General features: G+C 35.9%; 1 long non-coding RNA gene across 2 annotated transcripts in view; it reads left to right on the plus strand.

The window, feature by feature from the left end:
* The window catches only part of LOC143649532 (uncharacterized), a 45,763-nt gene extending 20,966 nt beyond the window's left edge, over nucleotides 1-24,797 (plus strand). For both annotated transcript variants that reach the window (XR_013159089.1, XR_013159088.1), the window contains exons 2-4: nucleotides 18,900-19,194; nucleotides 24,091-24,204; nucleotides 24,695-24,797. This is a non-coding gene — a long non-coding RNA (uncharacterized LOC143649532). The remainder of the gene's footprint in view (nucleotides 1-18,899; nucleotides 19,195-24,090; nucleotides 24,205-24,694) is intronic.
* The last annotated feature ends 235 nt before the right edge of the window (nucleotides 24,798-25,032 follow it).

Raw genomic sequence — 25,032 nt, forward strand, 5'->3', positions numbered from 1 at the left:
GGGCTAGGCAGTTATGGTTTCTCAAACTTTTTTATTCAACATTGTCTTTTGTTTAGGCATATGAAATATACTAACAGCTTGAGGCCACAAATCACATTTCAAGAGACATCATCAAATCATATGAAATTGGCATCAGCTTGAGAATGTATCAAATTTATAATATGAATCTAATTAGTGTTTATCCAATTAAGAAAATTCAAAATATTATTTTTATCCTATTTATTGATAAAAGGAATGATTATTCCTTATCATTAAGCTTAGCTTCTGTGGCCACATTTTATAACTCATGTAAATACTTACAAGTCCGTTATAATTTCTAGTGAAAATTATTAGTCATGTGTTCAACCAAGTCATTTAGAAACAAGATCACTTTTTTTCCTATCAGTCTAACATCTAGATGACTCTCAGTATCTTGAGGGACCAGTTCATTCAGCTCTTCTTGACTAAAAAAAGAATCATCATATTCTACAGGCTCCTCAAACAGAAGTCCACAAGTTAAGGTGAGAGAAACATAGTTAGCCTGATTGAAGGCTTCCTCTTCAGTAGATATAAAATAGTCTACACTGCCACTGACTCCAAATGTAAACAAATTAGGGTGTAAACATGAAAAATCACAATTCAAAATATCTAATTACACACTTCCGGAGAAGATGGCGGCTTAGTAAGACACGTGGGTCTTAGTTCCTCCTCCAGAACAGCTACTAGAGAAGTAGAAATGATTCAGAACAGCTCCCAGAGCCACGACAGGGACCAAGAAGAAAGCGTACCCCATTCTGGAACAGCTGACTGGCTGGGAAAACCTGCTCTGGTGAGATCGCTGAGGGGTGCGGGTTTCCCCGGGCCGGGGCGGCAGGTGGCCAGAGTCCCTCCCTCCCTCCTTCCCGGGCCGGCTAGGAGAACTGGACAGGCGGTCCCCTCAAGCCATGGCGGCTGGCACCCCCCCCCCCATGCACAGCCCCCCTGACCAGCTGGGAGAATTGGATCGGAGATCCCCAAGCTGCGGAGAACGGCGACTGGGATCCCTTCCAAACACGTGGCTTCCCGGTCCGGCTGGGAATGGTGGATAGACATTTCCCCAAGCCGCGGCAGCTGGTGCCCCCCCCCATGCCATGCTTGGCGCCCCGGGCCAGCTGGGAAATTTGGACAGGCGATCCCCCAAGCCGCGGAGGCCAGTGACCCTCCCCGCACGCAGATCCCCGGGCCGGCTGGGAGATTCGGATTGGCACTCGCCCAAGCCGCTTCGGCTGGTGACCCCCTCCTACAGCGAGAGTTTTCCAAAGTTAAAGGAGCCACAGCATCTTTTACTGGTGGGACCCACAGACAGATGAGCGCCATGAGTGCCACCTACTGGGCAGGATAAGAAAAACAGAGCCCAGAGATTTCACAGAAAAATCTTTCAACCTGTGGGGTCGCACACCCAGGGAAATCTGATTAAATGCCCAGACGCCAGAAGAAGATAACGGATCACGCTCAGAAAATTGAAAATATGGCCCAGTCAAAGGAACAAACCAATAGGTCAAATGAGATACAGGAGCTGAGACAACTAATGCTGAATATATGAACAGAAATGGAAAACCTCTTCAAAAACCAAATCGATAAATTGAGGGAGGACATGAAGAAGACATGGGCTGAACAAAAAGAAGAAATAGAAAAACTGAAAAAACAAATCACAGAACTTATGGGAGTGAAGGACAAAGTAGAAAAGCTGGAAAAAACAATGGATACCTACAATGGTAGATTTAAAGAGACAGAAGCTAGAATTAGTGAATTGGAGGATGGAACATCTGAATTCCAAAAAGAAACAGAAACTATAGGGAAAAGAATGGAAAATTTTGAACAGAGGATCAGGGAACTGAATGACAATATGAAGGGCACAAATATATGTGTCGTGGGTGTCCCAGAAGGAGAAGAGAAGGGAAAAGGAGGAGAAAAACTAATGGAAGAAATTATCACTGAAAATTTCCCAACTCTTATGAAAGACCTAAAATTACAGATCCAAGAAGTGCAGCACACCCCAAAGAGAATAGACCCAAATAGGCATTCTCCAAGACACTTACTAGTTAGAATGTCAGAGGTCAAAAGAAAGACAGGATCTTGAAAGCAGCAAGAGAAAAACAATCCATCACATACAAGGGAAACCCAATAAGACTATGTGTAGATTTCTCAGCAGAAACCATGGAAACTAGAAGACAGTGGGATAATATATTTAAATTACTAAAACAGAAAAACTGCCAACCAAGACTCCTATATCCAGCAAAATTGTCCTTCAAAAAATGAGGGAGAGGGACTTCCTGGAAGATGGCGGCTTAGTAAGACGCGCGGATCTTAGTTTCTTCTCCAGGACACCTACTAGGGGAGTAGAAACGATACAGAAAGCGCCCAAAGCCACAACAGAGATAAAAAAGACAGCGTACCCCATCCTGGAACGGCTGGCTGGCTGAGAGAAGCAGCTCGGGTGAGATCGCCGAGGCGCGCGGGCCTTACCGGGCGGGGTGGCAAGCGGCCGGAGTTACTCCCTTCCCCCTTCCCGGGCCGGCTGGGAGAATTGGAGAGGTGGTCCCCTGAAACCAAGGCGACTGGCGCCCACACCACGCGCAGCCCCCGGACCAACTGAGAGAATTGGATCGGAAACCCCCAGGCCGCGGAGAACGGTGACGGGTGGGGGAGGCCCCTTCCAAACCCGTGACTCCCGGGGAACGTGCACTCTCTCGGGCGGGCCGCTGCCGCTGGCGCCCTCCCGCCACGCTTGTTGCCCAGGGCCGACTAGGAAATTCGAACGGGCTCTTTCCCTGGCTGCGGCAACCAGCAACCCTCCCTGCGTTCGGACCCCGGGCCGGCTCAAGCCGTTTCGGCTAGCGAACCCCCAGGACGGCGAGAGTTTTCCAAAGTTTAAGGTCCCACAGCACCTTTTACTGGTGGGACCCGCAGACAAACGTGTGCCACGAGCGCCACCTACTGGGCAGGATAAGAAAAACAGAACCCAGAGATTTCACAGAAAAAATATTACAACCTTGCTGGGTCCAACACCAAGAGAAATCTGAATAAATGCCCAGACGCCAGCAGCAGAAGATAACTGTCCACGCTCAAAAGATTGAGAATATGGCCCAGTCAAAGGAACAAACCAATAGTTCAAATGAGACACAAGAGCTGAGACAACTAATCCTGAATATACGAACAGAAATGGAAAACCTCTTCAAAAATGAAATCGATAAATTGAGGGAGGACATGAAGAGGACATGGGCTGAACATAAAGAAGAAATAGAAAAACTGAAAAAACAAATCGCAGAACTTATGGAAGTGAAGGATAAAGTAGCAAACATAGAAAAAATAATGGATAGCTACAATGATAGATTTAAAGAGACAGAAGATAGAATTAGTGATTTGGAGGATGGAACATCTGAATCCCAAAAAGAAACAGAAACTATCGGGAAACGAATGGAAAAATTTGAACAGGGTATCAGGGAACTCAAGGACAACATGAACCGCACAAATATACGTGTTGTGGGTGTCCCAGAAGGAGAAGAGAAGGGAAAAGGAGGAGAAAAACTAATGGAAGAAATTTTCACTGAAAATTTCCCAACTCTTATGAAAGACCTAAAATTACAGATCCAAGAAGTGCAGCGCACCCCAAAGAGATTAGACCCAAATAGGCGTTCTCCAAGACACTTACTAGTTAGAATGTCAGAGGTCAAAGAGAAAGAGAAGATCTTGAAAGCAGCAAGAGAAAAACAATCCATTACATACAAGGGAAACCCAATAAGACTTTGTGTAGATTTCTCAGCAGAAACCATGGAAGCTAGAAGACAGTGGGATGATATATTTAAAATACTAAAAGAGAAAAACTGCCAACCAAGACTCCTATATCCAGCAAAATTATCCTTCAAAAATGAGGGAGAAATTAAAACATTCTCAGACAAAAAGTCACTGAAAGAATTTGTGACGAAGAGACCAGCTCTGCAAGAAATACTAAAGGGAGCACTAGAGTCAGATACAAAAAGACAGAAGAGAGACATATGGAAAAGAGTGTAGAAAGAAGGAAAATCAGATATAATATATATAATACAAAAGGCAAAATGGTAGAGGAAAATATTATCCAAACAGTAATAACACTAAATGTCAATGGACTGAATTCCCCAATCAAAAGACATAGATTGGCAGAATGGATTAAAAAACAGGATCCTTCTATATGCTGTCTACAGGAAACACATCTTAGACCCAAAGATAAACATAGGTTGAAAGTGAAAGGTTGGGAAAAGATATTTCATGCAAATAACAACCAGAAAAGAGCAGGAGTGGCCATACTAATATCCAACAAATTAGACTTCAAATGTAAAACAGTTAAAAGAGACAAAGAAGGACACTATATACTAATAAAAGGAACAATTAAACAAGAAGACATAACAATCATAAATATTTACGCACCGAATCAGAATGCCCCAAAATACGTGAGGAATATACTGCAAACACTGAAAAGGGAAATAGAATCATATACCATAATAGTTGGAGACTTCAACTCACCACTCTCATCAAGGGACAGAACATCTAGACAGAGGATCAACAAAGAAATAGAGAATCTGAATATTACTATAAATGAACTAGACTTAATAGACATTTATAGGACATTACATCCCACAACAGCAGGATTCACCTTTTTCTCAAGTGCTCATGGATCATTCTCAAAGATAGACCATATGCTGGGTCACAAAGCAAGTCTTAACAAATTTAAAAAGATTGAAATCTTACACAACACTTTCTCGGACCATAAAGGAATGATGTTGGAAATCAATAATAGGCAGAGTGCCAGAAAATTCACAAATACGTGGAGGCTCAACAACACACTCCTAAACAACGACTGGGTCAAAGAAGAAATTGCAAGGGAAATTAGCAAATACCTCGAGGCGAATGAAAATGAAAACACAACATATCAAAACTTATGGGACGCAGCAAAGGCAGTGCTAAGAGGGAAATTTATTGCTCTAAATGCCTATATCAGAAAAGAAGAAAAGGCAAAAATTCAGGAATTAACTATCCATTTGGAAGAACTGGAGAAAGAACAGCAAGCTAACCCCAAAGCAAGCAAAAGGAAAGAAATAACAAAGATTAGAGCACAAATAAATGAAATTGAAAACATGAAAACAATAGAGAATATCAATAAGGCCAGAAGTTGGTTCTATGAGAAAATCAATAAGATTGATGGGCCCTTAGCAAGATTGACAAAAAGAAGAAGAGAGAGGATGCAAATAAATAAGATCAGAAATGGAAGAGGAGACATAACTACTGACCTCACAGAAATAAAGGAGGTAATAACAGGATACTATGAACAACTTTACGCTAATAAATACAACAATTTAGAAGAAATGGACAGGTTCCTGGAAAGACATGAACAACCAACTTTGACTCAAGAAGACATAGATGACCTCAACAAACCAATCACAAGTAAAGAAATTGAATTAGTCATTCAAAAGCTTCCTAAAAAGAAAAGTCCAGGACCAGATGGCTTCACATGTGAATTCTACCAAACGTTCCAGAAAGAATTAGTACCAATTCTCTTCAAACTCTTCAAAAAAATCGAAGTGGAGGGAAAACTACCTAATTCATTCTATGAAGCCAACATCACCCTCATACCAAAACCAGGCAAAGATATTACAAAAAAAGAAAACTACAGACCAATCTCTCTAATGAATACAGATGCAAAAATCCTCAATAAAATTCTAGCAAATCGTATCCAACAGCACATTAAAAGAATTATACATCATGACCAAGTAGGATTCATCCCAGGTATGCAAGGATGGTTCAACATAAGAAAATCAATTAATGTAATACACCATATCAACAAATCAAAGCAGAAAAATCACATGATCATCTCAATTGATGCAGAGAAGGCATTCGACAAGATCCAACATCCTTTCCTGTTGAAAACACTTCAAAAGATAGGAATACAAGGGAACTTCCTTAAAATGATAGAGGGAATATATGAAAAACCCACAGCTAATATCATCCTCAATGGGGAAAAATTGAAAACTTTCCCCCTAAGATCAGGAACAAGACAAGGATGTCCACTATCACCACTATTATTCAACATTGTGTTGGAGGTTCTAGCCAGAGCAATTAGACAAGAAAAAGAAATACAAGGCATCAAAATTGGAAAGGAAGAAGTAAAACTATCACTGTTTGCAGACGATATGATACTATACGTCGAAAACCCGGAAAAATCCACAACAAAACTACTAGAGCTAATAAATGAGTACAGCAAAGTAGCAGGTTACAAGATCAACATTCAAAAATCTGTAGCATTTCTATACACTAGCAATGAACAAGTGGAGGGGGAAATCAAGAAACGAATCCCATTTACAATTGCAACTAAAAGAATAAAATACCTAGGAATAAATTTAACTAAAGAGACAAAAAACCTATATAAAGAAAACTACAAAAAACTGCTAAAAGAAATCACAGAAGACCTAAATAGATGGAAGGGCATACCGTGTTCATGGATTGGAAGACTAAATATAGTTAAGATGTCAATCCTACCTAAATTGATTTACAGATTCAATGCAATACCAATCAAAATCCCAACAACTTATTTTTCAGAAATAGAAAAACCAATAAGCAAATTTATCTGGAAGGGCAGGGTGCCCCGAATTGCTAAAAACATCTTGAGGAAAAAAAACGAAGCTGGAGGTCTCGCGCTGCCTGACTTTAAGGCATATTATGAAGCCACAGTGGTCAAAACAGCATGGTATTGGCATAAAGATAGATATATCGACCAATGGAATCGAATAGAGTGCTCAGATATAGACCCTCTCATCTATGGACATTTGATCTTTGATAAGGCAGTCAAGCCAACTCACCTGGGACAGAGCAGTCTCTTCAATAAATGGTGCCTAGAGAACTGGATATCCATATGCAAAAGAATGAAAGAAGACCCATCTCTCACACCCTATACAAAAGTTAACTCAAAATGGATCAAAGATCTAAACATTAGGTCTAAGACCATAAAACAGTTAGAGGAAAATGTTGGGAGATATCTTATGGATCTTACAACTGGAGGCGGTTTTATGGACCTTAAACCTAGAGCAAGAGCACTGAAGAAGGAAATAAATAAATGGGAGCTGCTCAAAATTAAACACTTTTGTGCATCAAAGAACTTCATCAAGAAAGTAGAAAGACAGCCTTCACAATGGGAGACAATATTTGGAAATGATATATCAGATAAAGGTCTAGTATCCAGAATTTATAAAGAGATTGTCCAACTCAACAACAAAAAGACAGCCAACCCAATTACAAAATGGGAAAAAGACTTGAACAGACACCTCTCAGAAGAGGAAATACGGATGGCCAAGAGGCACATGAAGAGATGCTCAATGTCCCTGGCCATTAGAGAAATGCAAATCAAAACCACAATGAGATATCATCTCACACCCACCAGAATGGCCATTATCAACAAAACAGAAAATGACAAGTGCTGGAGAGGATGCGGAGAAAGAGGCACACTTATCCACTGTTGGTGGGAATGTCAAAGGGTGCAACCACTGTGGAAGGCAGTTTGGCGGTTCCTCAAAAAGCTGAATATAGAATTGCCATACGACCCAGCAATACCATTGCTAGGTATCTACTCAAAGGACTTAAGGGCAAAGACACAAACGGACATTTGCACACCAATGTTTATAGCAGCATTATTTACAATTGCAAAGAGATGGAAACAGCCAAAATCTCCATCAACAGAAGAGTGGCTAAACAAACTGTGGTATATACATACGATGGAATATTATGCAGCTTTAAGACAAGATAAACTTATGAACCATGTAATAACATGGATGGACCTAGAGAATATTATGCTGAGTGAATCCAGCCAAAAACTAAAGGACAAATACTGTATGGTCCCACTGATGTGAACGGACATTCGAGAATAAACTTGAAATATGTCATTGGTAACAGAGTTCAGCAGGAGTTAGAAACAGGGTAAGACAATGGGTAATTGAAGCTGAAGGGATACAGACTGTGCAACAGGACTAGATACAAAAACTCAAAAATGGACAGCACAATAATACCTAATTGTAAAGTAATCATGTTAAAACACTGAATGAAGCTGCATCTGAGCTATAGGTTTTTGTTTTGTTTTGTGTTGTTTTGTTTTGATTTTACTATTATTACTTTTATTTTTTTCTCTATATTAACATTCTATATCTTTTTCGGTTATGTTGCTAGTTCTTCTAAACCAATGCAAATGTACTAAGAAATGATGATCATGCATCTATGTGATGATGTTAAGAATTAATGATTGCATGTGTAGAATGGTATGATCTCTAAATGTTGGGTTAATTTCTTTTTTTCCGTTAATTAAAAAAAAAAAAAAAAGAGAAGGGATAATTGGAGATGAAGGGATACAGACTGTACAACGGGACTGGATATAAAAACTCAGAAATGGACAGCACAATACTACCCAATTGTAATGCAATTATGTTAAAACACTGAATGAAGCTGCATGTGAGGTATAGGTTTTTTGTTTTTGTTTTTTTTGTTTTTTTCTTTCTATTATTGTTTTAATTCTTATTCTGTTGTCTTTTTATTTCTTTTTCTAAATCGATGCAAATGTACTAAGAAATGATGAATATGCAACTATGTGATGTTATTAAGAATTACTGATTGTACATGTAGATTGGAATGATTTCTAATTGTTTTGTTAATTCTTTTTTTAATTAATAAAAAAAAAAAAAAAAAAAAAAAAAAAAAATGAGGGAGAACTTAAAACATTCTCAGACAAAAAGTCACTGAGAGAATTTGTGACCAAGAGACCAGCTCTGCAAGAAATACTAAAGGGAGCACTAGAGTCAGATATGAAAAGACAGAAGAGAGAGGACTGGAGAAGAGTGTAGAAAGAAGGAAAGTCAGATGTGATATATATAATACAAAAGGCAAAATGGTAGAGGAAAATATTATCCAAACAGTAATAACACTAAATGTTAATGGACTGAATTCCCCAATCAAAAGACATAGACTGGCAGAATGGATTAAAAAACAGGATCCTTCTATATGCTGTCTACAGGAAACACATCTTAGACCCAAAGATAAACATAGGTTGAAAGTGAAAGGTTGGGAAAAGAGATTTCATGCAAATAACAACCAAAAAAGAGCAGGAGTAGCCATACTAATATCCAACAAATTAGACTTCAAATGTAAAACAGTTAAAAGAGACAAAGAAGGACACTATATACTAATAAAAGGAACAATTAAACAAGAAGACATAACAATCATAAATATTTATGCACTGAACCAGAATGCCCCAAAATACGTGAGGAATACACTGCAAACACTGAAAAGGGAAATAGACACATATACCATAATAGTTGGAGACTTCAATTCACCACTCTCATCAATGGACAGAACATCTAGACAGAGGATCAATAAAGAAATAGAGAATCTGAATATTACTATAAATAAGCTAGACTTAACAGACATTTATAGGACATTACATCCCACAACAGCAGGATACACCTTTTTTTCAAGTGCTCATGGATCATTCTCAAAGATAGACCATAGGCTGGGTCACAAAGCAAGTCTTAACAAATTTAAAAAGATTGAAATCATGCACAACACTTTCTCAGATCATAAAGGAATGAAGTTGGAAATCAATAGTAGGCAGAGTGCCAGAAAATTCACAAATACGTGGAGGCTCAACAACACACTCTTAAACAATGAGTGGGTCAAAGAAGAAATTGCAAGAGAAATTAGTAAATTTCTTGAGGCGAATGAAAATGAAAACACAACATATCAAAACCTATGGGACGCAGCAAAGGCAGTGCTAAGAGGGAAATTTATTGCCCTAAATGCCTATATCAGAAAAGAAGAAAAGACAAAAATTCAGGAATTAACTGTCCACTTGGAAGAACTGGAGAAAGAACAGCAAACTAACCCCAAAGCAAGCAAAAGGAAAGAAATAACAAAGATTAGAGCAGAAATAAATGAAATTGAAAACATGAAAACAATAGAGAAAATCAATAAGACCAGAAGTTGGTTCTATGAGAAAATCAATAAGATTGATGGGCCCTTAGCAAGATTGACAAAAAGAAGAAGAGAGAGGATGCAAATAAATAAGATCAGAAATGGAAGAGGAGACATAACCACTGACCTCACAGAAATAAAGGAGGTAATAACAGGATACTATGAACAACTTTACGCTAATAAATACAACAATTTAGATTAAATGGAAGGGTTCCTGGAAAGACATGAACAACCAACTTTGACTCAAGAAGAAATAGATGACCTCAACAAACCAATCACAAGTAAAGAAATTGAATCAGTCATTCAAAAGCTTCCTAAAAAGAAAAGTCCAGGACCAGATGGCTTCACATGCGAATTTTATCAAACATTCCAGAAAGAATTAGTACCAACTCTCCTCAAATTCTTCAAAAAAATCAAAGTGGAGGGAAAGCTACCTAATTCATTCTATGAAGCCAACATCACCCTCATACCAAAACCAGGCAAAGATATTACAAAAAAAGAAAACTAAAGGCCAATCTCTCTAATGAATATAGATGCAAAAATCCTCAACAAAATTCTAGCAAATCGAATCCAACAACACATTAAAAGAATTATACATCATGACCAAGTAGGATTCATCCCAGGTATGCAAGGATGGTTCAACATAAGAAAATCAGTTAATGTAATACACCATATCAACAAATCAAAGCAGAAAAATCACATGATCATCTCAATTGATGCAGAGAAGGCATTTGACAAGATTCAACATCCTTTCCTGTCGAAAACACTTCAAAAGATAGGAATACAAGGGAACTTCCTTAAAATGATAGAGGGAATATATGAAAAACCCACACCTAATATCATCCTCAATGGGGAAAAATTGAAAAATTTTCCCCTAAGATCAGGAACAAGACAAAGATGTCCATTATCACCACTATTATTCAACATCATGTTGGAGGTTCTAGCCAGAGCAATTAGACAAGAAAAAGAAATACAAGGCATCAAAATTGGAAAGGAAGAAGTAAAACTATCACTGTTTGCAGACGATATGATACTATACGTCGAAAACCCGGAAAAATCCACAACAAAACTACTAGAGCTAATAAATGAGAACAGCAAAGTAGCAGATTACAAGATCAACATTCAAAAATCTGTAACATGGGTGGGCCATGGTGGCTCAGTAGGTAAGAGTGCTTGCCTGCCATGCCCAAGGACCCGGGTTCGATTCCCAGTGCCTGCCCATGTATAAAAAAAAAAAAAAAATCTGTAACATTTCTATACACTAGTAATGAACAAGCTGAGGGGGAAATCAAGAAACGAATCCCATTTACAATTGCAACTAAAAGAATAAAATACCTAGGAATAAATTTAACTAAAGAGACAAAAAACCTATACAAAGAAAACTACAAAAAACTGTTAAAAGAAATCACAGAAGACCTAAATAGATGGAAGGGCATACCGTGTTCATGGATTGGAAGACTAAATATAGTTAAGATGTCAATCCTACCTAAATTGATTTACAGATTCAATGCAATACTAATCAAAATCCCAACAACTTATTTTTCAGAAATAGAAAAACCAATAAGCAAATTTATCTGGAAGGGCAGGGTGCCCCGAATTGCTAAAAGTATCTTGAGGAAAAAAAAACGAAGCTTGAGGTCTCACGCTGCCGGACTTTAAGGCATATTATGAAGCCACAGTGGTCAAAACAGCATGGTATTGGCATAAAGATAGATATATCGACCAATGGAATCGAATAGAGTGCTCAGATATAGACCCTCTCATCAATGGACATTTGATCTTTGATAAGGCAGTCAAGCCAACTCACCTGGGACAGAACAGTCTCTTCAATAAATGGTGCCTAGAGAACTGGATATCCATATGCAAAAGAATGAAAGAAGACCCGTATCTCACACCCTATACAAAAGTTAACTCAAAATGGATCAAAGATCTAAACATTAGGTCTAAGACCATAAAACAGTTAGAGGAAAATGTAGGGAGATATCTTATGAAACTTACAATTGGAGGCGGTTTTATGGACCTTAAACCTAAAGCAAGAGCACTGAAGAAAGAAATAAATAAATGGGAGCTCCTCAAAATTAAACACTTTTGTGCATCAAAGAACTTCAACAAGAAAGTAGAAAGAAAAAAAAAATATCTAATTACAGATGAAATGTTAAACCCACACATACCCAGTACATATTTTGCACATATTCCATCAAGAAAAAAATCTCCTACCCAGTCTTGGTATCAGTAAGAATTGTAATTTTCTTGAACAAATGGACCATTTTTATTCTTTGTGCCCTGTAAAATTGATTGAGATTACCCTTCCTGCTGATTGTTAAAAAGTTAGAAAAAGTTTCATAAGGCCATTGATTGAAAGTATGTAAACTCTGCAAAACACATCTTTTTATGTTAACCTCATCCATGGTTCTATTTTATACCCTTACCCTAATTCTTCAATATTCTTTTTCACTTATTTTAATTATAGTTTCCTTTTTATACTTCATATAACTTATTCAACTGCCTTAAAATACACCAAGAGGAGGTAGATTAATTACTTAAACAGTGCATATTTTTTCAGATTCTTCTAAAATTTCTTCAGATTCCAGTAGAGATACAACACGTGAAATATTAAAAATTATGCTACTTAATTAGAAATATGCTCTAATGTGATGTATCATAAAGTGGGTCAAATAAATGGCAGTCATTTCCCTACTCACCTCTCCAGCACCCACGGAAGATATCAATAGTTGATAATGGAATTCTTTCCAGTGAACTGGGAAGAAGTTCCAGATGCCTTCTGTAACACAGACCATCAGAAAGCCACTACCGATCAATTGGTTGACACCAGTAGTGAGATTTATAGACAGTTTTCAGCACAGATAAACGAAGAATCTCTCATAAAGAAGCACAGGATGTTAATGTAGAGAGGCAGGAAATACCTCTACAGCTCCTCTGACCTATGGTTACATTCATTAACACGTAGCCCACTACCTGACAAGGCTACCTGGGCATTCAGTTTTTGGATAGCTCCTATTATTTGACTTTTATCTGAGGCTAGAAATCTATCATCTGATAGCTTCCTTCCATCAGTTCTGATTTTTTCCCCCATGTATATCAACCCAGCACCCATTATTGAAAATTTTAATCTTCCCCATTGTTCAGCATACTCTTTCTCATATGTGAATTTGTGTCTGTATGTTCATAGATTTGCTTCTCTCTTCCTTGCCCTGTTCATCTATCATTAAACTAATAAAGATCAGACTGGCGCAATCACTTTAGCTTTATAATAATGATATTGAGCATGCAAAGCCTTCTCACCTTATTCATTTTTAAGTTTGTCTTGGTTATAGATAACTTTGTCTTCTAGATTCTGTCTTTTCAATTCTAAAAGATAAACCATCTGTGATTATAATTGGTATTACATTAAATCTATAGATCAACTTTGAAAGAATTGATATCATTAAACTATGAAGACTTCTAATCCATAAGCACGGTGTTCCCCTCCATTTACTTAGGTTTTTTTTCTTTCATTTCTCTCATTTCCCTTTTATAGTTTTTGTTTAGATATCACACATATTTTTAAATTAGATTTATTCCTGAAATATTTGAATTTTTGTTTTAAATGGCATCATTTTTTCATTTTCATATTCTGCCTATAGTGGTATATAAAAATATGATTAATTTTTGTATATTGATCTAGAATCCAGTAACCTTACTAAATTCACTTATTAGTCCTAATAAGTCACCTGTAGATTCTTTTCTATAGTTTATATGTACATGTCCTCTGCAAATAATGACAACTATTTCTTCCATACCAATCCTTATATTTTTCTTGTCATATTACATTGGCTAGGACTCACCATATAAGGCTGAAGTGATAATAGCATTCTTGTCTTATACACAATATTAGAGAGTTGGCTTTCAACAGGTGTTTTTGTTGTTGTTAATACTCTTTACCATGTTAAGGGTTTTTCTTTTCTGTTTTATGTTTCTAATAGTTTTTATAAAGAGTGGAAGTTGACTATTATCAAATGATCTTTTGTGTCAAAGAGATAAAATTTCTATATTCTATTGCTATGATGAATTCTATTGATTTTTCAAATGACAAACCAAATTCGCATTATTAGAAATAAATCAATAATTAGAAATTAGAATTATAAATTCCTGGATTTGTTGTGTCAATAAATTATTTAGGATATTTACATGTAGGTTCATTAAGAAATATTGGCTGAAAGGCCCCTCTCTACTTTTTTTTTTTTTTAATCTTGTCAGGTCTCATAAAAAACACTGTGAGGTGTTCTCTTTTTTCCCAGATTTTCTAATAAAATTTGTGTAAGATGCATTATTTCTTCCTTTATGTGTTTTGAAAAACTCACTGATAATGCTATCTGGACTTGAAATTTTCTCGGTACAATTATGTTTAATTACAGAGAAAATTTCTTCTACAGTTCTAGAATTACACAGATCTAGTATTTCTCCTGTCACTTTTGTAAGTTTATTTTGCCCAGAAATTTTCTATTTCATTTATATTTTCAAGTTTACTGACATAAATTGTTCATAATATATTTTTACGTTCTTAATTTAAAATTTCCAAAATTTACAGATACTCTGTATCAACTAAGCAAGAACTCTCTCTTCCCCCCTACTTTCATAACCTGGCAACCTCCAATCTACTTTCTGGGTCTACAGATTTGCTATTTCTAGACATTTCTTACAGAGACAGTATGTGCCCTTATGCTTTTGGCTTCTTTCACTCAGCATAATATTTTCAAGGGTCATCCATGTTGCAGCATATCTCATAAATTCACTCCTTCCTATGGCTGAATATTCCATTGTGTACATGTACCACATTTTGCTTATCCATTCATCCGTTGATGGACACTTGGGTTGTTTCCACCTTTTGGCTAATGTGAATAATCCTCTATGAACATTGGTGTGTAAGTGTCTGTTTGAATCCCTTTTCCTATTGCTTTGGGTATATATCTAGGAGTGGAATTGCCAGATTACATGGTAATATTATATTTAACTTTTTGAGGAACTACCATACTGCTTTCCACAGTAGCTGCCCTATTCCTATCAACAACACATGAAGGTTCCAATTTCTCTGCAACCTCTCCAATACTTGCTATTTTCCACTTAAAAAAATAGCCATTCTTGTAGGTGCGAAAAGATTCACATTGTAGTTTTGGTTTATATTTCCCTAATGACTAATTATGTTGAGCCTCTTTTCATGTGGTTTTTTCCCCTTTTTTTCATTTTTTATCATCTTTTATAAATTCTCTCTTTTTGTCTGGATCATTTTCACCAGAGATTTATCAAATTTATTGGGCTTTACAAAGAACCCATCTTTTGTTCTGTTGAGTTTTTCTGTTATACATTTGTTTTTCATTTTGATAATTTGTCATTTTGCTATTTAATATTTTCTTCTTTACACTTTATGCATTTCATACTTGCTGTTCTTTTCTAACATCTTGAGATGACTACTTAGATCATTGACCTTTGTATGATTTCAGTCTTTGGATTTGTTTGGTAACCTAGAGTCCCATGCTTAAGTCAGGATGAGGCCCCAAGTTGTGATCATTGCAGAACACTCAGCATGAATTGGTCACCAGAATTTATCCTTCTTTCCAATGTTTAAACTATAACAATTCAGTCTCCATGAGGCTAGCCCACAGTATATCTATGTTCTGTACGCAACCCTTTGAGAACAACTGATTTTCTTCATCCCTTTTCCTACTGAGAATGCAGAATAGCTCCTCCCAGGTCTTCAGTAGTGATATTTTCTGTTGTAGTAACTTTTACTGAAGTTGGTCCAACTAGAAACATGGAGCCAATTTTGTTTCCAATTATATATTTTTCAGGTAGGCTAGAAATGTAGGTAACTCCTTTTATACAAGAACCACACACATCACTGCTGACTAAAATTAATGTGAGAAATCAAAATTATTATTTTCAGGCTTAAGATTGTATCATTATAGTTATCTTCCATCATAGGGTCTAAAAAAATGGGCCTCATAAACAATAAAAGAAACAACAAAACATGATAATAGCCTGTACCAGTGAAGATGTGGTAGAACTGCTTCTTTCACATATTTTTGATAGAGTTATAAATATACATACCCTACTATAAAATAATTTAGCACCATGTATCAAAAGTTAAAGTTATAGTTCTAAGACAGCAGATATTCTAGCTATATTGAAGTAAATCCAAGAACTACATTTTAAACTTCTTCTATGTCACTTGAGATTATATGAATCATGAAACCTTATCAATTTGCCCTCCTAAATAGCTCTATTTCCTTCCATATCCACTGACATTCCATGCACAATAATTCCATACAGTCAGAATTATTCAAATAGATAACTACAAGAGCACCCTAACTGGTTTCTCTGACTTCAATCTTATCCCTCCAATCCATTCATCTCTCTCTCTCTCTCTCTCTCTCTAGGGTAGCCATCCTAAAATAAAATTTTTATCTTGTTAGTCCTTGATTTAAAATCCTTACAAAGCTACTGTTATCAAAATAGCATGGTACTGGCACAAGAGCAAACACATAGGCCAATGGAATTGAAATGAGAATTCAGAAATAAACCCTCACACCTATGCATCAATTGATTTTTGACAAGGATGTACAGTCCACTTAGTGGAGAAAAAATAGTGTCTCTAAAAAGTTGGGCTGGGAGAACTGGATAATCCTATGCAAAAGAATGAAGATGGACCCATACCTCACACCATATACAAAAATTAACCCAAAATGACTCAAATTTCCAAACATAAGAATAGAAACTATAAAATTCCTAAAGTAAGAAATCGGGAAACACCTTTAGTACCTTGTGTTAGGCAATGGCTTCTTAGACTTTATACCAAAAGCACAAGCAACAACAACCAAAAACATAGATCAATGGGACTTCATCAAAATTTAAAACTGCTTTACATCACACTTTATCAAGAAAGTAAAATCACAACCTATAGAATGTGAGAATGTTGGGCTAAATCCCATTGATGTAACCGACCCTTAGCAAACATTCCAAGAAACTCCCCCAACCCATAACTTCCATGAGGTCCCTTGCAAAACCAAACTTGCGCCAGCTCACAAGGCAATCCCATGACTGTCCTTGCATCTGCCTGCCGGCACTTGTGTTCCTGCTATAACTCCCCTTATCTAACCTCTACCCTCCGGCTGTTACAGCCAGGCAGGTACAAACTTGCTGAAACTCCCTGCTTAGCCTGCCAATTTTTTCACTCCCAAGCTAAACAATGAATATCCACCACCTCCTTTTCCCTACCCCCACCAATCATCTTATATAAGCTGTACCTCTTCCCCTGCTGGGGGCTGTCACCATCTTAGGCATTAGCCCGCCAGTTCACAACCTTGCAATAAAACTCCTTTGATCGAGTTTTGATCTCTTCTCCTCCCTCCTGGTTGAAAAACCTATCAGAGAAAATATTTGGAAATCATATATCTGATAAGGTTTAATGCACAGAATAAATAACTCCTACAATTCAACTACAATAACAACAAAAACAAAGAATCCAATTTAAAAAAGGGCAAAAGACTTGAATAGACATTTCTTTAAAGGACATATACAAATGATCGATAAACACATAAGAAAATGCTCAACATCATTAGCCATTATGGAAATACAAATAAAACTACCACGAGATATCATTTCGCACCAACTAGAATGGCTACTATTTTAAAGAAACAGAAAATAAATATTGGAGAAAAATAGGAACCCTCATACATTGTTATTGAGAATGTGAAATGGTGCAGCTGGGGTGGAAAACAGTTTGGTGACTTTTTAGAAAGTTAAGTACAGAATTACCATATGTAGTAGTTAGGTTCAGGTGTCAACTTGGCCAAATGATGGTGCCCTCTTGTACTGTTGCTGTGGTCTTACATCAGCATGCAAAATTCATCTATAGCTGATGACATCTGCAGTCAGCTAAGGAGAGTGCCTACGGCAATCAGCAAAGTTTTAATTTAATCAGCTGGAGGCTTAAAAAGAAAAGTCAGAAGGGAGAGAAGGAGCTGAGACCTAGGTGTGCCTTCTCATGTAACAGAGAAACCCAGAGGAAAGCTAGCTATCTTTCCTCCAAGGAACTAAATTTGTAACTAAATAAATCCCCTTTATAAACGCCAAACCGCATCTGGTGTGCTGTATTCTGGCAACTTTAGCAAACTAAAACATTATATAACCCAGCAATCTTAATTCTTGGTGTATACCCCCCAAAATGTTTCAAACAGATATTTGCACCTTGATGTTCATATTGGCATTATCCACAATTGCAAAAAGGTGGAAGAACACTAAGTATCCATCAGCAGGTGAATGATAAACAAAATAGCCATAAAAGGGAATGAAGTTTGGATGCATGCAAAAACAGGGATAAAACTTAGAGTCATCAAGTAGAATGAAATAAGCCAGACACAAAAGGACAAATACTTTATACCTCACTTATATGAAATAGGCAGAACATGCAAATTCATAAAGCCAGACTCTAGACTAGAGTTTACCAGGGGCTGGGTGGAGGTGGGGAATGGGGAATTAATGTTGAATTGGTACAAAATTTCTGTTTGGGTTGATGGAAAAGTTTTGGCAATGGACGGTGATGACAGAAGTACAAATTTGGAGTATATTTAATGCCATTGAATTGTGGTGTTTTCTGCAAGTGGATAAATGGGAAATTTTGTGTTGTATATAAGTTACCAAGACAAAAAAAAAGCAGCTGTGCAACACGAAGAGTGAAACCCCAATGTAAACCATGAGCTATAGGTCATAGTATAATATAATAATATTGTTACATCAGTTGTAACTAAGGTATTACATCAATGCAAAATGGTAATGTGCTGGTTTGAAGCTGTTATGTACACCAGAAAATGCTCTATTCTTTTCTTCCATTCCTGTGGGTGCAGATCTTTTGATTAGGTTGTTTCAATGGAGATGTGACCACCCAATTTAAGATGGGTCTTTTACTGGAGTTCTTTATGAGAGGATAAAGGCCGCAGGAAAAGTTTATAGAGCTCAAAGAGTGCAATACCCAGAGATAGCAGAGAGCGAAAAGCCCCAGAGATGCTACAGAGGACACACAGAAGCTCAGAGCCACCTGAAAGCAACAAAACCCGGGAATGAAGGACCAGCAGATACCAGTCATGTGCCTTGCTATCTGATAGAAGAACCCCACATGCCAGCAGCCTTTCTTCAGAGAAGGTATTTGCCTCTTGATGCTTTAATTGGAATATTTTCATGGCATTAGAATTGTAAATGTGTAAGCTTAATAAATCCCCATTGTAAAAGCCAACCCATTTCTGCTATATTGTATTCCAGCAGCTTTGGCACACCGAAACAGTTAATGATAGGGAAAACTGCATGTGTGAGATAGGATATATGGAATCTGTGTAGTTTCTACATAATTTTTCTATAAACCTACAATGACTCTAATAAAAAATAATACATAGAAAAAAAGATGCTTTGACTCTACACTGCATTCAAGATAAAGTCCAAACTCTTTAACATGGGTTATAAGATTCTCTGTGAACTGACACCCATTACCTATCCAGCCCGTTTCTTATCATATTACCCTCGTAGTCAACATACCAGTCGACTGACTCTCTTCCAAATGCTTGAACATGTTCTATCTTACAGCAAGCTTTTGGTAATTGTTTCCTCTGCCTGAGAACTTGCTATCTCACCCCCCAAACAAAGTCAAATATACGTGCATGCAGATACACAGACACACACACAATTTGTTTGGTTAAAAATCGTTCATCAAGAAAGTCTCTCAGGCTGTGTTTCAGTAGCCATGTTTCTTGAAGATGATTGTATAATGATATAGCTTTCACAATGTGACTGTGTGATTGTGAAAACCTTGTGTCTGATGCTCCTTTTATCTACCTTGTCAACAGACGAGTATAACACATGGAATAAAAATAAATAATAGGGGGAACAAATGTTAAAATAAATTTAGTTTGAAATGCTAGTGATCAATGAAAGGGAGGGGTAAGGGGTATGGTATGTATAAATTTTTTTTCTGTTTTCTTTTTATTTCATTTTCTGAATAGATGCAAATATTCCAAGAAATGATCATGATGATGAGTATGCAACTATGTGATGATATTGTGAATTACTGATTATATATATAGAATGGAATAATCAAAATAGGAATATTTGCATGTGTTTCATGTTTTTTGGTATTTAAAAAAATAAAATAAAATAATTAAAAAAAAGAAAGTCTCTCAAAATTTTTCCAGGACTTTCCAGGACTAGATTAGAAGAGTCTCCTGGATATACCAACAGTGGGTCATAGAGCAGTTTTGCAATGTCAGGAGACATTTTTGATTGTCACAAGCAGGGGAGCAGGGTGACTGACATCTAGTGGTATAGATCAGGAATGCCTTCTAAATATTCTGCAATGCACAGAGTAGCCCACCACCAACAAAAAGTATCCAGCTCAAAATAATAGCACTGAGATTGACAAATTCTGGCCTAGGTTATAAACTAGAGAACAAAGCACACCAGGGGTCAGCAAATTAAGCCAATAGGCCAAATCCAACCTGTCACCTGTTTTCATTCAGGACACAAGCTAAGAATGCTTTATATTTTCAAAGGGTTGATGCAAAATCTGAAAAGGATATTTTGTGGCACATGCAAATTTCAATGTCATGATGTCATAAGGTTTTATTGGAACACAGCCATGCTCATTTGTTTACTTATTATCTATGGTTGCTTTCAGGCTACCACTATAGAACAGAGGATTTGCAAGAGACAATATTGCTTGCAAAGTCTAAAATATTTACTAACTTTTCTTTTACAGAAAAAGTGTGCTGACTCCTGACCTAGACTCCATTACCTGGTCTGTAAACTCCTCTAGGACAGGAACTGGTGCTTTAATCCACAACACCTTACATGATGCCTCATATATAGAGTAAACCTCAGTACATTTTTGCTAAATAAATGAATTAGTGAATTGTCATCTCCATTTATCCTCTCCTTGAATAATTTTTTAGAAGAAGATAAGTAATGCTGGCAAAGGTATACAATGTAATGAAATAAATGAAATCATTTATTTCAAGTGAGAATGTAAATTGGTATAAATCCTCTTGAAATAATTTGTAAATTGTATCAATAGAAATAAAATTGATAACGCTTTTATTCAATGATTTCACTGCTAAGTAATCTAGCCTTTAAAAAATTTATCAGATGACTTTATCATAGCGAAATATTAGAAATGACCTAAATCTCCAATGTAAGATAAATGACTGACCAAATTATTATGCATCCATAGAATTTAATATTCTATAGCCATTAATGATGACTATTAAGATAATGTAGCAAATTAGGAAAATAAAATTAATATTGATATAAGATTTAAAAGGCAACTTACAGAGATCACATACATATCCTGATTACAATTGTGCAAACATATCCATATGAAGAAAAGGTTGGAAAGAAATGTGTCAGTATAATGTTTTTCAGGATTATGAGTGATTTTTCTTTCTTTCAAATTCCAGCTTTTTTCAGTTACTGTGATAATTTTATAATGAAAAAATGCCTAAGTTTTAAAAGGAAAGAAAAATGTAAATTTTAAATGATTTTAATTAACAGTTCTATAAATAAAAACCAACATGTTATTAAAATTAATTACTTATTAAATATATAATTTTAAAGAACCTGAAGTCAAAGATTTTGCAGTTTTTTAAATGACATTAATGATATGTTGCATAATATTCTACCACTGTGTTTTTCACCTGAAAAAGTGTCTGCCTGGGAAAAAAAATCAAATAGACATAAACTAACAAGTTTCACAGAAATCTTCAGTTATGACTATTAAAGTAATAGTTAGTTCTATAAATAATTCACAAATTGAAACACATAATATTAGTCATATGTTATTCATCACACAATTGCTACTAAGCATTCTAAAACTATTACTGGGTTGTTCTTTAAAAAATATGTCACAATTACTAAAACAGGGCTCTAAAATTGGAACAGTAATAAATATAAGGAAAGCTAAGTATTTACATCTTTTTCTTTGCTTAAAAATAATTTTAGAATTAAAATATACATATATGCATTTTTAAACAACTGTGATGAAATCTAGTAAATAAAGAATAGATGGGAACATCCTTAAATTAATAAAAGGCATCTATTACAAATTACCAGCATGTATTTGATTTAGCTCTTAAAGAGTGGAAGCCTTCTAATAGAATCTAAGAAAGGAATACTGTTATTTTTAGAGGTCAATATTGTTTGGCTATGCAATGCAATCAAGTAGATAAAAGAAATAAATAGCACAAAATGTTGCAAGAGAAAAGAAAGTTTTATTTCTAAATACAGGGCACATGATAGTCTATTTTGCATGCCCAAGAGAATGAATTGAAAATTTTAGAACGAATAAGAAAAATTGTGGGCACAAGATTAGTAAGGAGAGAAAGGAAGTGAGAGAGATTTTTTTTCTGTAAACCACCAAAAATTATTTAGAGAATGTAATGATAAAAGAGCCCATTTAAAGGGAACTTTATATCTCAGTATAAAGTAAAAAAGAAAAAGTCCAACACCTCTCAAGTCAACTCTAGAATTTTATGGAAGACATAAAATAAAACCTAAGTAATTAGAGAGGCATACAGCACTCTAGATAGGAAGACTCACTTGAAAAAATGATTCTAGAGTTCATCTGGATGAAGAAATGTCAAAGAATATCCAAAACAGAAAGAAGAAAGGAGGAGGCAGAGGAGAAGAAAAATAAGGGGAGAGGAGAGGGAAAAGGGCTGATATAAAAAGCGGTACTTCAAATCAGTGGGAAATTGCCTATCTTTTGGGAAAAAGGTTTAAATTGAATTCCTACCTCCAACAATACCTGAAAATTAATTCCAGGTAGACTACAGATTCCAAAGGAAAGGAAAATTTATTTTTACAATATTGGAATGTGGGTCTTCCTACACATGACAAACCCCCAAAATCAAGAAAAAACGAAGAATTGCCTACATTAAAAAATAACACTCCATATAAAGACACTATAAAAAAGTTAAAATACAAAAATGACAGAAATGTAGAAAATATTTTTAGAATATAGCAAACCAGGGGTTAATATCTCTAATACATAAAAAGCTCCCATGAATCAATATATAGAAAACAACCTAATACATAAAATAGGCAAAAAAATAAAAATACTTCACAGGATAAGATATTTAGATGTCTAGTATGTATGTGGGAAAAAACAACAGTAATAATTTTTAAAAACACTAATTAATTACCAGCAGGATTCCTTTTTCACTTAAAAGTTGGGAAAATAAAAGGACTAAAAATGTTTAGTATTGATGAGATGCGAGGAAGTTGACACTTATTTATTTTCGATAGGGCTGTTTATTTGTACAATGTTTTGGAAAACAGCTTTACCTTATCTAGTAAAATTTGCTTTCTTTTTAAATTTATTTTTCATTAAATTTTATTTTTTATTGAAATGTTTTATATACATAAATATTCTAAAGCATAGAAAATGCACAAATCTGAATTACACATGTTAAATTGTGTAATTTTTGCCCAAGTTAAATATTTATGTGGTTACAAGATCAAGATGTGTTGATCCTGGCCACACAGTTTAGTTTTTCCTGTTCTTGAACATCACGCAGAAGAAATCAGTCCATCAGTATTCCTTTGTATCCAGTTTCTTTCACCACCAAGTCTGTGAGCTTTGCCCGTATAGTTGAGTTTATCAGAAGTTCATTTTTTTTGCTGTGGAGCATTCCAATGTATGCACGTACACCACATTCTTTACCCATTTCCTATTGGTAGACATTTGGGTATTTTCTAATTGGGGGTTATTAGGAATGAAGTTATTTTTTGAACATTCTTCCACGTGTCTTTTGTTGGGCACATACATCCAACGCTTTTGGGATTGGGACTCATTAGCTTTAATAGACAACTTCCAAATTTTTCCGAATTAGCTGAATCAATTTGCACTCCCACGAACAATGTATGAGAGTTCCAGTTGCTCCACAACTTTCCCACCATTTGATATAGCTAACCATTTTAATTTAACCATTCTGGTGGAGTTCATTTAAGCCATTCTCATGGTTTTTGTGTGTTTGTTTGTTGTTGCATGGGCAGGCACTGAGAACCAAATCCGTGTCTCCGGCATGGCAGGCAAGAACTCTGCCACTGAGCCACCTTCCCACAGCGACAAAGAAAACCATTCTTATGGTTTTAATTTACATTTCCCAGGTAATTCATATTGAGTATCTTTTCATCTGTGTAGCAGACATCTGAATAGCCCTCTTCGTGAAAAACCTGTTTCTAATAAAATGAAATGCGTATTTAACTTGAAATACACCTTAACCCAGCACTTCCACTTGTAGAAATCTATTCTACAAAAGTGGTCACACAATTAAAAAAAAGTACATTGGAGCATGGTTTATAATACCAAAACATTGGAAACAATTCACATGTTCTTGTTAAGGGAAATATTATAAGGAATTAGGCAGCTGTCTGTATACTAATACAAATCCATGAAAAAAAAAAAAAAACACAATTTGAACACTTTTGATGTCCTTACCGAAATATAAAGCAGAACCAGAAAATCTTCTAGCAGACAGGAGAAATTCTACTTAGAGGTCTACCACTCTCTATTGCAATCTTTAAATATTTTATGAAAATCTCTTTAAAATATACTGCATATATCTTTTTTTTTTTTTTTTTTTTTTTGCATGGACAGGCACCAGGAAACGAACCGGGATGTCCGTCATGGCAGGCGAGAACTCTGCTGCTGAGCCCCGATCACACCGCCCATATCATTTTCTTAAGTAGGTAATTATGACCATCAATCAGCTTTTTCTTTACCCTTTACCTTTTGTATAGATTCATTAACTCATTCAAACAATTAAATATTATTCATTTGACTAATTCCTACTGTCTTCCAAGTTTCAAGTAAAACATGCCCATCTGTTACATATTTTCTATTTTTTACCTTTGCCAAAACAAAACCAAAAAAGGAACAAGAGATAACAACCAAAAAAAAAAAAAAATGAGAGAAACAAGAAAACTGTTGAAAGT

The sequence above is a fragment of the Tamandua tetradactyla genome, chromosome 11 (assembly GCF_023851605.1).
Source record: "Tamandua tetradactyla isolate mTamTet1 chromosome 11, mTamTet1.pri, whole genome shotgun sequence".
NCBI classification, from domain to species: Eukaryota; Metazoa; Chordata; class Mammalia; order Pilosa; family Myrmecophagidae; genus Tamandua; species Tamandua tetradactyla.